This window comes from Trachypithecus francoisi, unplaced genomic scaffold (genome assembly GCF_009764315.1).
Source record: "Trachypithecus francoisi isolate TF-2019V2 unplaced genomic scaffold, Tfra_2.0 Contig01585, whole genome shotgun sequence".
NCBI lineage: Eukaryota > Metazoa > Chordata > Mammalia > Primates > Cercopithecidae > Trachypithecus > Trachypithecus francoisi.
Window position 1 is genome coordinate 1,310,964 of NW_022681444.1, and position 15,192 is coordinate 1,326,155.

The 15,192-nt window shown below is 36.1% G+C and overlaps 1 protein-coding gene and 2 pseudogenes across 11 annotated transcripts in view; 2 read left to right on the top strand and 1 right to left on the bottom strand.

Annotated features, from left to right (window-relative positions):
* Positions 1–15,192, bottom strand: part of DENND1A (DENN domain containing 1A) — a 555,596-nt gene that overhangs the window by 452,256 nt on the left and 88,148 nt on the right. The window lies entirely within an intron of this gene.
* LOC117073998 lies at positions 10,028–10,084 on the top strand (annotated as a pseudogene).
* Positions 10,651–11,293, top strand: LOC117070922 (annotated as a pseudogene).

Genomic DNA, 15,192 nt, shown 5'->3' on the forward strand with positions numbered 1-15,192 from the left:
TATAGCAATGAAAAGGAGCAAACCACAGTTGCACACAACAAGGATAATCTCACAAATATAATTGTTGAGCAAAAGAAACCAAGTAAAATATTAAATATACTCATGACTCCATCTACATAACTCCATGTATATATGTTCAACAACAGGTAAAAATGATCAATGTTATTAGAAGTTAAGATAAAGGTTTTAGCTGGGCACATTGGCTCACACTATAATCATAGGTACTCAGGAGGTTGAGGTGGGAAGACCATTTGAGCCCAGGAGTTCAAGACTAGTCTGGGCAGCACGGCAGGAAATTAGCCAGGTTAGGGGTCTGGGGGAGCAGTGCATGCCTGTAGTAATGACTATTCAGGAAGTTGAAGTAGGAGGGTCCTCTGAGCCCAGGAGTTTGAGGCTACAGTGTGCTATGATTGTGCCACTGCACTCCAGTCTGAACAACAGTGAGACCTCATCTCAAAAAAAAAAGGAAAGGAAAGAAAAAAAACAAAAGGTAATGGTTCTCTAATTGAGGGAGTGGTGTTTGGAAAGACACATAAGGATGACTGGCAAGATGCTTATTAATGTTCTATGTCTTGACCTGGATGTTTTAACTTTGTGATAATTTATCAATCTGTTAACTTGTATTTCTGCATTTTCCTGTTTGTTCCTTTTTTTATGTTATAAGAAAAGTTTTTCTAAACATAAAAACAAAAACAATTAGCTGGAAAAAATTAGAATTTTACACTTTTTGGCAGACAGTTTTTTTCTCCACAAATTCCTTGGGGGGGAAAATGTGAAATTTCCTGTAATGATCAAATGAGAACCCTGCCAGTTCCTAATTCCCAGGACATACTGAGGTTTTTTAGGCATAATATATAAATTTCAGAAATGGTTAGTAAAAAAAAAAAAGTTATCATGAGCTTCACTAGCAGTAAATATTCCTGAATTTGCCTCCATGTTTGATTTAATTATTTCACTGGGAAAAAGAAATAGCCCATATCTTTTTCTGCACCTAAGCTTTCTAGTAAGCAAATGAGACATACTCACTTTTCAGATTTTAGGAAGATCTTTTGTATTGATAACTCACACCAATGGGTCTTAAAACCAGGTTCAGGCCGGGCATGGTGGTTCATGCCTATAATCTCAGCATTTTGGAAGGCCAAGATGGGCAGATCACAAGGTCAAGAGATCGAGACCATCCTGGCCAACACACGGAAACCCCATCTCTAACAATACAAAAATTAGCTGGGCATGGTGGCACATGCTTGTAGTCCCAGCTACTCGGGAGGCTGAGACAGGAGAATTGCTTGAACATGAGAGGTGGGGGGTTGCAGGAAGCCGAGATCCCACCGCTGCACTCCAGTCTGGCGAAACAACGAGACTCTGTCTCAAAAAAAAACAGGCTCAAAGAGAATACAGTTGTCTATTTTTTATTATCACTACTGTTAAATGAACAAATGCTTGATTTTTAAATCCTTGATACAAATTGAGACATTTGATATATCTTTGCCAAAAGAAAATAGATAAAAGGAATCTACCTCCTCCGCAATTCAGCAAGCACCAAAAGAAGTTAATTTATTCAACACATAAGGGTCACAAAAGAATAATAAAAGCAGTCAACATTTACTGAGCTTTACTGTGTTCTGGACACTTGCTAAGTATATAAGAAACTCACTTCATCTTCACAACAATACTATGAGGAGGTATAAATTATTTTCCCCCATTTTACAGATGAGGAAATTGAGGCTTAGAGACATCAAATAATTTGCACAATTAACAAAGCAAGTAGCAGAGGCAGCTTTCAATCAGTTCACTGGTTTGGTGTGAAATACCTGATTTCTATTTTCTACTGTGTGTCTTTTTTTATTTTAAAATTTTAAGCCTAAGGACTATGAAACGCAGAGAACATGTGTATGTAAGCTTACATATATACACACGCATAGGGATTTTAAAGGCCCCAAACTACTCACACGTCATAAGCCCTGTATATAGCTCTGCACCAGAACAGAGCTTAGGTTTTCTCCAAGAAACAAAACGACTTCTCAATGATAGACGAGCAAGCCAAAGCACCGCATATAGTAAGTCTACAAAGCATTAACTGGATTAATTAGCAAGGGATTTGAGAAGCAGCTTGGAGCTAGGAAACCAAAACACTAAATTGTTTAAATACTTTGGCAAAAGATCAAGGTTTCTAGGCAGCACTGGGTCTCCTTCCATCCTTTTCGTTCCATGTTTTAACACATTTAACCTGTCTGAGGTAGTTTTTCATGAGATATGAATGACATTGTCAAAATACCAAAAAGAAAAGAGAATTTAAAAAATACTGCAAGCTGTTACCAATTCTGCCAACAGGCAAGAGCCCAGGCAACATTAATTACAAATCAATCGCTTAGGACATAAACAGCTCTTACCACTGGTAAACTCTCCCTCTAAAATAACTTGCTCTAGAGGAAAAAAACAAAGCAAATGTCTCTTCTATTATACTTGGTGAACTAATCAGGACAAAGAAACAAAATAAAACAGGAGAAAATGCACCAAATAGCAAACGTGAAAAAGGAATCCTAGCTAGATGAACGCCCGGAATGCTACTGGAATAGCACTGTCATTTAGAAATAACGAAGAGGAAGTGGTCAGGGTAGGGACACTAGCTGAATGGGTTTCTGGTTTCCAGGAAGTAAGAATTTTTACAACGCAGCTGATTTTCACAAACACATATGGCAGCAAATTGATAAAAGAAGGCTTTCAACAATACAATCATGGGAGAGGTGGGGGGAATCTGTGTCCCTCTAGTAACGAAGTTAGTTTTATAATGGTCAAGCACAGTCATCACAGCCCTCACCACCGCCACACACAACTATCCAGTCATAATAATACACTTCAAAAATCAAAGGATCCTTCCAGAAGTCTAGTTCATCTAGACCCTATCCACAAACTACTATTAGTTTCCCTAACTCTTTATCTTGGATATCTGCATTTTCCTCTTGATTTCCAGGAAAAAAAAAATTGCAAAAACCTAAGTACCTTTCTACTGTAAAAACTCTCAAAACATACTTTTCCACCACACACTTCATTCACTCCGATAGAAAAAAATTAGTAGAAAAGAATCACTAACTTTCCCTCACAATACATTCTGACTTCTGTTAGGTCCTTTGGATTTCCTGAGGATATGGTAAAAAGTGGTATATGGTACATATGCTATATAAAAGTGGGGAGAGCTTCAGCTATGAAGCCTGGCAAAAGTGGGATGGTTAGGGGTCATTTTCTTAACCTCACTCAATAAAATGAGGAAGAAGGGCTTCTCAGAATTTGAGAATAAAAGATCTATGTGTAAAGCATCCAGCAGGGTGTCTGACACACAGTAGGTGCTTGGCAGTTACTATTATTATTTCTCCTTGGTTCCGGGGACATGGTATGTTAAGTTTCAGGATAACATAAACTCTTTCCTGAACCAGAAATTTTATTGACAATTAGATAAACAAGCTGCTGGCAGATTATGGTAGGGTGCTATCTGTTGATCTTGAACAAAATTTACCTCAGTATGTCCAGGGCACCGTTTCCAAAGGTTTCACAACACTCTCACATCAACTGTGCACTTTCATAAAATAACTATGAGGAAAGGCTAATGGGCAATAATACCCCTGGGCTCGCATATGAATTAACAAGACTGAAGGAAATCAGGGAGTTCACAGTGCAGCCAAGCTCACACAAATTTCTTGACTATGGGTATTTTATTCACCAGACTTGGCTTACCAAGAGAGAAAAAGTAACACAAGTTCATTTCTTCAATCAAATTATAGAGGGGAAAATGTGGTTAAGAAGAAAAAAGCTAATACAGTTTTTTACAAAACTAAAAAGGAGAGGATATATAATAAAATACCAAAAGAAAGGTGGCCAAAAAGGTGGTTAGGTAAAATATATTATAGTTTGAGTCTAAGTTTTTAATATTTCATATTAGAGAATTTTTAAGTGACTTAATGTTATATGCTATTCATTTCAAATTTGAGGAAATACTAAAATGTTAATGCATATAACAAATTCCTATACAGAAAAATGTATACAGGTATACATTTTTATACATCATTTTTAATGTTATCTTACAAATCAAAGTTGTTTATTCGCATTACAAAATTTACCAGACTTTTTCAAAAGAAGTTCATTCCCTTTCTGTTCCATTTAACAGAGAATAATTTACAAAAATAATAATATAAAATGTTTTGGATTATTTATTGTATAAAATAGGCTACAATACAACTACATTTCTGTTATCTTCTATAGTTCTCCTACTAAACATATATTGAATACCTACTATGAGGAAAGTACTCTGAATACCTCATATTATTACATCTCTTATGCCATTAAATTCTCAAGATAATAAAATAGGCAGGGGATAGCAATTCCATATTACTGATGAGAAAACTGAGATCCAAAAAGGTCAAGTGCCTTGTCCAAGTCAGTTTACTGGGCAAGAAAGGGTCAGGATTTAAACGCCTCCCAACCAAGGATAAAGCCTGTATATCTTATGTTTTGCATCTGCTTTCTATGTTCCTAGATTCTCTGCAGTAATTAAAGGGATCCCACCATTCCACTACATTCACAGACACCAGTGTCTCATCACTCAACAAAGATACTTCACAATTAGCACCCCCTTGCCTGCTCCAAAGAGGATCGAGCATCTTTCAACAAACCAGGTCAAGTTAAAGGAGAAAACACAACTTCAGAATAGTCTTGTTGCATTAGCAATAACCCAGAAACAACCAGATATCTATCCAGGGGTAAGGTATGGACACAAACATTATATATATGTAGTTGTTCTGAAAACTGAAAAACCAAACTACTTTAAAATTACTGTTCAACCAGATACTACTATCCAGAGTTAAGGTATGAATCAAAATGTTATACATATGTAGTTTTTCTGAAAACTGAGACACCAAACTATTTTAAAATTATTGTTCAACACTATATAAAGAAAGGCTAAAAGCACAATTTGGGAGCCCTGACTCTATCAATGGCAATCTCAACCTAAACCTCAAGGTCAGCACTTCTTTTCCTAAAGAAAAGGAAAAAATTAAGAAAGTTGAGAACCTGCCCAAATGTAAAGACCAAGAAAAACAGTGCTAGTCTACTTTGACTTCAGCTAATCCAACCTGATGACATAAAACATATAAACCAATGTAATTTCTACATTATTCTGACACTGCTCCTGCACATGTGTGGCAAAAAGACTGTACTATTTCTTTCATTCCTCCTATGAAACCTCTATGATGGGACCCATGAATAATCCCATTTTTAAATTAAAAATATGAAACAGCTTGTATGTCCTATCATCACACAGCTTATAAACTGGCTGTACCAGAACCAGAATTTCACCAAGCCATACTATTGCAAAACGTTGTTCCAACAGAGAAGTTGAGCATTCCAGAAACACAGCCTAACCATTAACCTTAAGCAGAGCTACTATAGACAGAGGCAGCACAGTACAGGCCTAGAATCGAATCAACAATCCACTACTTACTAGCTGTATTACCTTAAGGCAAGTTACTTCATCTTTCTGTGCCTTGGTTTGTAACACTTATAAAATGAGGACAATAATTAATCTCTTATGGGCTCCAGGAAGAATAAGAAAAAATACACACATACTTATTCATCTGTATATATATGTATGTGTATGTGTATATATATGTGTGTGTACATATATAATATGTATATATATATAAAGCAAATAGAAGCTTAACAAATGTTAAGTTACAGTCATGAGCTTTGCTACATTTCAATACTCAGTTATAACAAAAATGATAATACTTGAGGAGCAATTGCAGAATCTGCTAGTGCTTTAACCGAAGCCTTAGAAAACTGAAATATGGGCAAGTTAAAAAAAAATAGCCATATCAAGAATCATTAGTCACAATACATCAGACCCAAAGATTTCCCAAATGTCCTTAAATTGCATTAGATATGTTGGCCAATCATTCAAGGCAATACCTGGACAAGAAAACCTAACAAAATTTCTTTTTCCTTCTACATTGTTTCCTTGTACAGTGGCAAGTAGGATCCAATTATGGATTTAGACCCTCAGGAAGCCCTACCTAGGAAAACCTCATTCTAAAATAAAATCATTTCACCCTCCCTCAGTGGCAGTGCCCAAACCCTCCCACTGTTTCCTCAGTTTGCAAATACCACAGATAACGGAAATATTTTATTTATAGGGAAGTCCATAGCACATTTAAGTAGAAACAATCTTTTTAGGTGTATTATCATCTCCACAAAAAGCCACACACAGGCAAGAGCCATATCTTTTCCATGCAGACATGTTTCATTCTGCTCACGCAGAAGGGGCAGTGCAGCAGAGCACCTGGAGGCCACAGGGACCATCCAGGTCTGGGCTGAGTCACATGCTCGAATCGACCTTGGGCACAGACAAAAAGTGTCTGTTAGCGGTGGGAAGCCAAGCTTGAAAGATCATATAGACCACTTTGAACCATTACCAAGATAAGTGGTGAACAAAGGAAGCCAGCAGAGGCAAAGCCATGATGAAAGAGATGAAGCCACACTGGAGCATGACTTTCCGGTTCCAGTTGGTCCTCATGAAGCCCAGCTGGTTTTGCTTCCTGTTCTTCACTGTACAACAGACCTCTCCACCTCTATCCCTCCCTTCCTGAGCTAGTTTTAGTGAAATTCCACCCCTTGGATTCAAAAATGCCTTAACAAGGACATTAGCCCATTGCCTGGCACACAGAAGGGATTCAATTACAACACATGTAAAAAACAGGAGTACAAACCTTATAAAATACCTGATGTTAGATGGGGCATTCTCATAATTACAGTTTCCTTAACAGACAGGCCGATTTCCCTTAATCCACTTATCCAATAATTGTTAAGGAAATAAACAGTATTTGACACAACACGACACTTTATTCCAATTTATCATCTAATAATAATTAAGTATTCAAAGCTTACAATGAAAGCACAGCTCCGCAGTTCATATTGTTCTTTTAAACTGAATAATTTGGAATCCTGTGAAGAGTTCCACCTTACAGCAGATTCCCTCATTCTTGTGCAAATACAATCTGTCTATCAACATATTAGCATTTCAATCACCCTTGTTTTTTTCATAACTGGGAGAAGCTGTCTTCATTTATTCCTATTGAGCATCTACCACCTATGAATTATTTCTGAAGCTAAGCAGTAAAATTGAGAGAAACTGAAACTATTTTCAAAAATAAATGTAGGACACTGGTTCCAGTTGCATACTCCCAAATAGTATAAATGTTCTTTAATGATTAATTTAAGATGAAAATAATTTCTTTTGAATTAAATTGTTATGATAGTTAGAAATGGAACACCAACCCCATGTTTCAAGGGTTTTTGTCTTTTTTTTTTTTTTTTTCTTTTTTAAGAATTCTGGATCAATTTATATTCCTGGAGTAAATACATCCACCACTCAAAAAAAATTTTTTTAAGTCCCCTGTAAGCATCCCTTTAAGGTACTGACCATAAATGGTGTAATTTGCCCTGGACATCATTAAAATGTAAAGTTAATGAGGATTCAGCTGAAAACAGAAGGAATGTAACCTATTTTCAGGCAAAAGTTCTAACACAGCAATCAGAGGAAAAAGCTCTTTGATGTTTCTTTGTCTCTTCTCATTAATTTTTTTTGTCTCAAAAAAAAAAAACAGACTATTTAAACTTAAAAAAAAGCACCAAAGTTTAAACATGATAATTATAACAGAACTCCAATGAGGTCGTTAGAATTTTTTATGAGATAAACAAGAATCAGTCATATATACATGGAGATAACACCACCTACCTGGCAGAGTGATTATAAGTTTTACAAATATTGTAAGTAAAATGTATAGCAGAATAGCTGACACATGAAAGGTACTCACTTATATTATCTCCCTCTTTGTCACACTCTGTCCCCAAGGGCCTAGCACAGTGCTGGTACAAAAATAGTAATCAAAGAGTCACCATTATTATTATTATCACATATGCTGTATTTTTTTTCCTACTGAAGAACTCACTATATTAACCCTAACCTTCTTTCCAAGATTTATGCAAGACTCAGCACCTCCTGTCACTAGGCAGGTGGAGCATTATCCAAATAACTAGCAAGGAGTAAACAGTCCTGTGTGACATTTTATCATGTGAAGTGCCTATGCAGGTATAAATATTATATCTTTTCTGGTTTTATTGCCTCATTTTACAATTATGCTACTAAAGAGCAAAATAGCACGCAGAATGTTAAGTGGCATTCTGCTGCTTGGAATTTCATCCCAAGGCTCCATTCAGAATAACAAATGTGGGAGCTATTTCATCTCTGCTCTATTGTGAAGAAAGTCATCACCTTTACTTGAATATATACGAGAGTTTGACTTTCTGCATCCCATTTTGTGCTAAGTGAAATCTTAAACCAAATGTGATCATCACCAAGGTGATGTCATTAAGGAAATAGTATAGTGCTTTCCAGAGAGACACTACCCTACACTTTGTTATTGTTATACCAATTCCATAATCCCAGTAAACAAAGCCCAATTAGCAATAAGTGGATCTATCCAAGATGATCCACCCTTAAATACCATGAGAATTTAGAATTTCTCTTCACCCAAACAAAAAATTACAAATCAATAAACTAATCACAGTTATTTTAAATGTTAAGAGATCATCAAAATAATGTTTCTCCAGTAATTGTCATTTTAAAGGCATTTCCACATAAATTACCTAATTTTCAGTGGTTTGTTCATTCCATAAATATTCACTAAATCTTCTTAATATTGAAATCTGGTCATACAGTGGTGAAGAAAATACTGGGAGATCTCTACTCTCACAGAGTTTAAGGTCCAGTACAGAAGCTCAAATGAATAACCGCACAAGTAACGTAACTATAAGCTACGATAAGTGCCACAAGACCATACAGTGTAAGAACAAGCTTACTTTGGGGATCTGAAAAGGTTCCCCCCAAGGATGATTTAATGTCTGAAGTGAGACCTGAAGGAATGGGAGAATGAGGTTGGTTTGGTGGGGTGTGGGGAGGTGAGAAAGAGGTTTAGGATGATGATAGTTGAGAAGAAATATCTAGTTTTTAAAGACATTTAGGTAAATCAATCAAATTTTTCTGATATATTGAATACAGAGGGTGAGCAGGAAGACAGGTGACCAGGATTAAGGCAGTAGGTTTTTAGTTTGCATACTGGATTTTTTTTTTTTTTTTTTTTTTTTTTTTTGAGACGGAGTCTCGCTCTGTCGCCCAGGCTGGAGTGCAGTGGCCGGATCTCAGCTCACTGCAAGCTCCGCCTCCCGGGTTTACGCCATTCTCTCGCCTCAGCCTCCCGAGTAGCTGGGACTACAGGTGCCCGCCATCTCGCCCGGCTAATTTTTTGTATTTTTTTAGTAGAGACGGGGTTTCACCGTGTTAGCCAGGATGGTCTCGATCTCCTGACCTCGTGATCCGCCCGTCTCGGCCTCCCAAAGTGCTGGGATTACAGGCTTGAGCCACCGCGCCCGGCCGCATACTGGATTTTTTAAATGTGCTGCTCAGTGGAAGGAGACCAGAGCTTCATTCAGTTTAATGAGCAGATCATGAGTTAGAATTCAGACATTTTGAATTTCAGATATTTTTCAGGCATCCAAACAGGTTGAGAGCTCAGAAGAAATGTTTCATACCTCATTCATTTATTAAACATGCAATTCCCAAGAAACAATTTGTATTAAGTCCCATGTTTCTCATTAGGGAAAAGAAGGTGAACAGGATGCTCAGCTGTCCTTTGAAAGAAACAAGTGCGTTGACAGATGTGTAGAAGTACACTGGAATTCAAAGGAAGGAAAGACTGAGTCTGTCTGGACAATCAGGGATGGCAGCATGAAGAAAATTATCTTGAAGATAAATGCCAATTCCTCCAATGGGGGAAGAGAAAAGACATTTCAGACAAAGAAACAGCGTCTGAAAATGACAATTACTTTGCAGTGGCTGCAAGTACAATGTATGAGAGGTGAGAAGTAAAAGAAAAAACCATGAGGACCAAATTTGCAGAAATACAGAGGATTAAGAGAATATTAATGTTACAGCTCTTTCAGAATTTGTCTAGGTTTTCTGGTTTACCAGAAAAAAAAAAAAGAGAGAGGGAAAGAGAGAGAATGCTATGAACAAATGTGTGCCAACAAATTAGATATATGAAATGGACAAATCCCTAGAAAAATACAAACTACTAAAACTGAGTCAAGAAGAAATAGAAAATCTGAATAGACCTATAGCAAGAGATTGAATTACTAATTTGAAAACTTCCCAACAAAACAGACAAACTCAGATGACTTTACTGGAGAATTCTATCAAACATTTAAAGAAGAAGGAATACCAATTCTTCATAAACTCTTTCAAAAACTAAAATATGAAGAAAAAAACTTTCCGATTCGTTCTGTAAGGCCAGTATTATGCTGATACCAAAAGCAAACAAATATAAGAAAACTAAAAATGCAAAAATACTCAATATATTAATAGTAGCAAACCAAATCTAGCAACACAAATAAAGGATTACACACCATGACCAAGTGAGATTTATCGTAAGAATGCAAGATTGGGTGCTTGCATTAGAGCCAGGACTGCCCTTCCCATGATAGTAGGATGCAGTAGTTCCCCAGGTCCCTTCCTCAGCAAGAGAGATAGCCACTCAAGAAAACACTATGAAAGATACTGACATCAAAAAACTACTTTATATCCATATTTTATGCATATTTTCAATTATCCTAAGTGTCTTCATTCCATCATTCTTCTTGGAGAACTTCTCAATATTGTAAACACACTTGACATGGTTGTACATATGTTCTGGTTTTGTAGCTGCTGTCAATCTAGTATTATATTTAGTAGCGAAACCAAATGCATCCTCTAAAAAGTTCATTATCACACAAGGTAACTTGATTTTTGAAATGCTGTATCTACCTTCTTTTGTCCTGTTTCTCCTTCGGTGTAATTTTTGTTCCATATGGAGCTAATAGAGTTGGTGTTGGAAACATTTTTATTTGCAGTCATTTTGTCTACTTTTACCACTGTACCTTATGTTTGTTAGAACCAAATCTCAAAAGCATAGCTTAGAGTTTTCAGTAGAAACGGAATTACAGCCATTTGGGAGCATAGTCTCCAGATCATTACAATTTCTAGTTTTCTAGGAGCATAACTTGAAGCACTGTCAATACCACTGAGTGGAGAAAGACCATAGCAGGTATGGCCCATATGCTTGGAGCGACCTTTAGCAACATGAGTGGACTTGTTATTTTACCATTCTGGATATACTGGAATATAAAGCAATTTCTATACGAGAACAATTAATTGGAGCAAAGGGAGAAAATATTCCTTTGCATAGATTCCATAGGGCTGTGCAAAAATGTATATAATCAAAGTCAAGTAGTTCCATTACAGCACTGTTTTATGTTACAACATGACGTAATTGTAGCTTTTTAAACCATGAAATTCCTTGGAGATTGTATCTTCTAGTTAAAATAAAGTACTTATGATAGAATTTTTAAAAACAATAATGCAAGGTTGGTTTAACATCCAAAAATAGATTAATAAGCCATATCTAGAGAATGATGAACAAAAATCACACAGTCATCTCAAAAGACACAGAAAAAGCATCTGACAAAATCCAACATCCTTTCATAATAAAAAAATTCAACAAACTAGAAATAAAATTGAACTTCATCAAGCTGATAAAGGGCATCTAAAAAACCTATAATTAATATCATAATTATGCCAAAAGACTAAATATTTCTATTTAAGATGAGGATGAAGAAAAGAATATTCATTTCTGCTACTTCTATTCAACACTGTATTGGAGGTTCTAGCCAGGGCAATTAGGTATGAAAAAGAAATAAAAGTCATCAAGAATGGAAAGGAAGAAGTAGTACTATCTTGATTTGTACATTATGTAATCTTACACAAAGAAAATCCTAAGAAATTCACTAAAAAACTATTAGAACTAATAAACTAGTTCATCAAATCTGCAGGATAATAGATCAATATTTTTAAAAATCAATTCTATTTCTATACACTAACAAAGAACAATACAAAAATGAAATTCAAAGTTTCCATTTACAATAACATTGATTAAGAAAAATAGGAGTAAATCTAACAAGAGAATTGTAAAACTTATACTCCGAAAACTACAAAACATTATGTGGAAAAAAACCCTAAACATTACCTTAATAAATGGAAAGATATCCTACGTTCATGGATTGGAACACAATATTGTTAAGCTGACAATCCTCCCCAAATGAATCTACAGATTCAATTAAATCCCTACCAAAATCCCAGCTGGGCTTTTTGCAGAAATTGATAAGCTAATACTAAAATTCATATGGAGATGCAAGGGACCCAGAATAGTCAAACAATCTTTAAAAAGAACAAAATTGGAGGACTCATACTTCTCCATTTTAAATTTACTACAAATCTACAGTAATCAAGACAGTATAGTACAGCATTAGGAAAAGAATAGGATTCAGGGTCCAGAAATAAATATTTGCAATTGTCAATTAATTTTCAACAAGATGCCAGGCACGGTGGCTTATGCCTGTAATCCCAGCACTTTGGGAGGCTGAGGTGGGCAGATCACTTGAAGCCAGTAGTTCAAGACCAGGCTGGCCAACATAGTGAAACACCATCTCTACCAAAAATACAAAAAGTTAGTTGGGCATGCTGGCACACACCTGTAGTCCCAGCTACTCAGGAGGCTGAGACACAAGAATCTCTTGAACCCAGGAGGCAGAGGTTGCAGTGAGCCAAGGCTGTGCCACTACACTCCAGCCTGGGTAACAAGGAAACCAAAACAACTCAATGGAGAATTAATACTTTTAAACAGAAGGTGCAGGGGCAATTGACCATCTACATTTGAAAGAATAAAGTTAGACTCCTTCCTTATAAGCACATATAAAAATCAACTCGATTGGATTGTAGGCTGGGGATAGTAGTTCATGCCTTTAATCCCAGCACTTTGGGAAGCTGAGGCAGAAGAATCGCTTGAGGCCAGGAGTTCAAGACCAGCCTGGTCAACATAGCAAAACCTCGTATCTCCCTATACACCCCCTAAAAAATTAGGTGGGTGTGGTGTCATACACCTGTAGTTCCAGCTACTTGAAAAGCAGAGGCAGGAAGATTGTTTGAGCCTGGGAAGTTGAGGCTGCAGTGAGCTAAGATCATGCCACTGTATTTCAGCCTGGGTGACCAAGTGAGAACCTGTCTCAAAAAAAAAAAAAAAAAGGAATGGATTATAGACCCAAATGTAAGAGCTAAAACCTAAAAAATAAACAAACAAACAAACAAACTTAGAAGAAAATACAGAAATAAATCATTGTAACTTTAGAATGGGCAATGGTTTCTAAGGTACCACACGAGAGCACAAACAACAAAAGAAATATTAAATAAGATTTCACTGAAATGAAAACTTCTGTTTCAGATGACACAATCAAGAAAGAGAAAAGTTAACCTACAAAGTGGGAGAAAGTACCTGCAAGTCATATATCTGGTAAGAGGTTTGTATCTAGAATATATAAAGAACATTTATAACCCGGTAATTTTTTAAAAGACCCAGTCACTGGATAGATATTTCTCCATGGAAAATATACAAGAAGCACACTAAAAGATGCTCAATATAATTAGGCATTAGAGAAAGGCAAATCAAAATAACAATGATATGTCACTTCACCCCCACTAGAATGGCTATAATAAGAGATAGACAACAGTATCCACTGACAAGAATGTGGAGAAATTGGAACCTCACACATTGCTGGTGGCTATATAAAATGGTGCAGCTGTTATGGAAAACAGCTTGGCAGTTTTCCAAAAAAAAAAAAACCAGAGTTACCGTATGATCCAACAATGCCATTCCTAGGTATATACCCAAAGGAATTGAAAGCAGAAATGCAAACATATACCAACAATGAATGGCATTGTTGATTGCAGCATTATTCACAATTGCCAAAAGGTGGAGACAACCAAATTGTCCATCAACAGATGAATGGATAAACAACATGCAGTATATACATCTAATGGATAAGTATTCAGCTACAAAGAGGAATGAAGTTCTGATACATACTACAACATGGATAAACCTTGAAAACATTAGGGTAAGTGAAATAAACCAGACAGAAAAGGATAAATAATATACGATTCCACTTATATGAGGAACCTAGAATAGGCAAATTCATCAAGAAAGAAAGTAGGTTAGAGGTTACCAGAGGTTAGGAAGGAGGGGAAAATGGGAAATTACTGTTAATGATTACAAAGTTTTTATTTGAGGTGATGAAAAGATTTTAATAACAGATAGTGGTGATGGCTGCACAACAGTATAAATATAATTAATATCACTAAATTTACACTTAAAAATATTTAAAACGGCAAATTTTGTTTTATATATACACATATACCTCCACAATTTAAGTAATACACCAAAACCATTAATTATATCTTTTATTAATGGGCAAATTGTGTGGTTTATGAATTATATCTCAAGAAACCTATTAAAAATAATTAAAATTAAACACTAAATCAATGGGTTGTTTGTTTTCATTTTTGTAGAGACAGGGTCTCACTATTTGCCCAGGCTGATCTCGAATTCCTGGCCTCAAGCAATCCTTTCACATTGGTCTTCCAAAGTGCCAGGATTACAGGGGTGTGCCACTGTGCCTGGCCATAAATGGATGGTTTTAACAGCAATTAGACACAGCTGAAGAGAGAACTAGTAAACTGGAAGAAAGACCTGAAGAAGTTATTGAATGTATCAGAGAGAAACAGATTGAAAACACACAAAAAAATGGTTTAAAACTGTAAAGGACAAAAAGAGAATGTCAGACATATGTGTAATCAAAGCTCCAAAAGAAAAAGAAGTTCTAACTCCTCAGATTCAAACAGCTGGTCCTAACTAAGATACATAAGAAGAAAACTCCACTGCTAGACAAATATCATTGCTAAACTAGAAAACAAGACACAAAAATATTAATTATAATAGAAAGGGACTTCGACAGCAACATCAGAAGCCAGAAGACAATGAAATGACATCTCCAATATGACGTTAGAATAAGGACATTTTCAGATAAACAAAACTAAGATATTTGCCACTAACAAAGAATGTTATTCAAGTAAGAAGATTAGCCCAGATGAAAAAACTCTTGAGATGCAAGAAGACATAAAGAACAAAGAAAATGGCCAGGCACAGTGGCTCACGCCTAGAATCC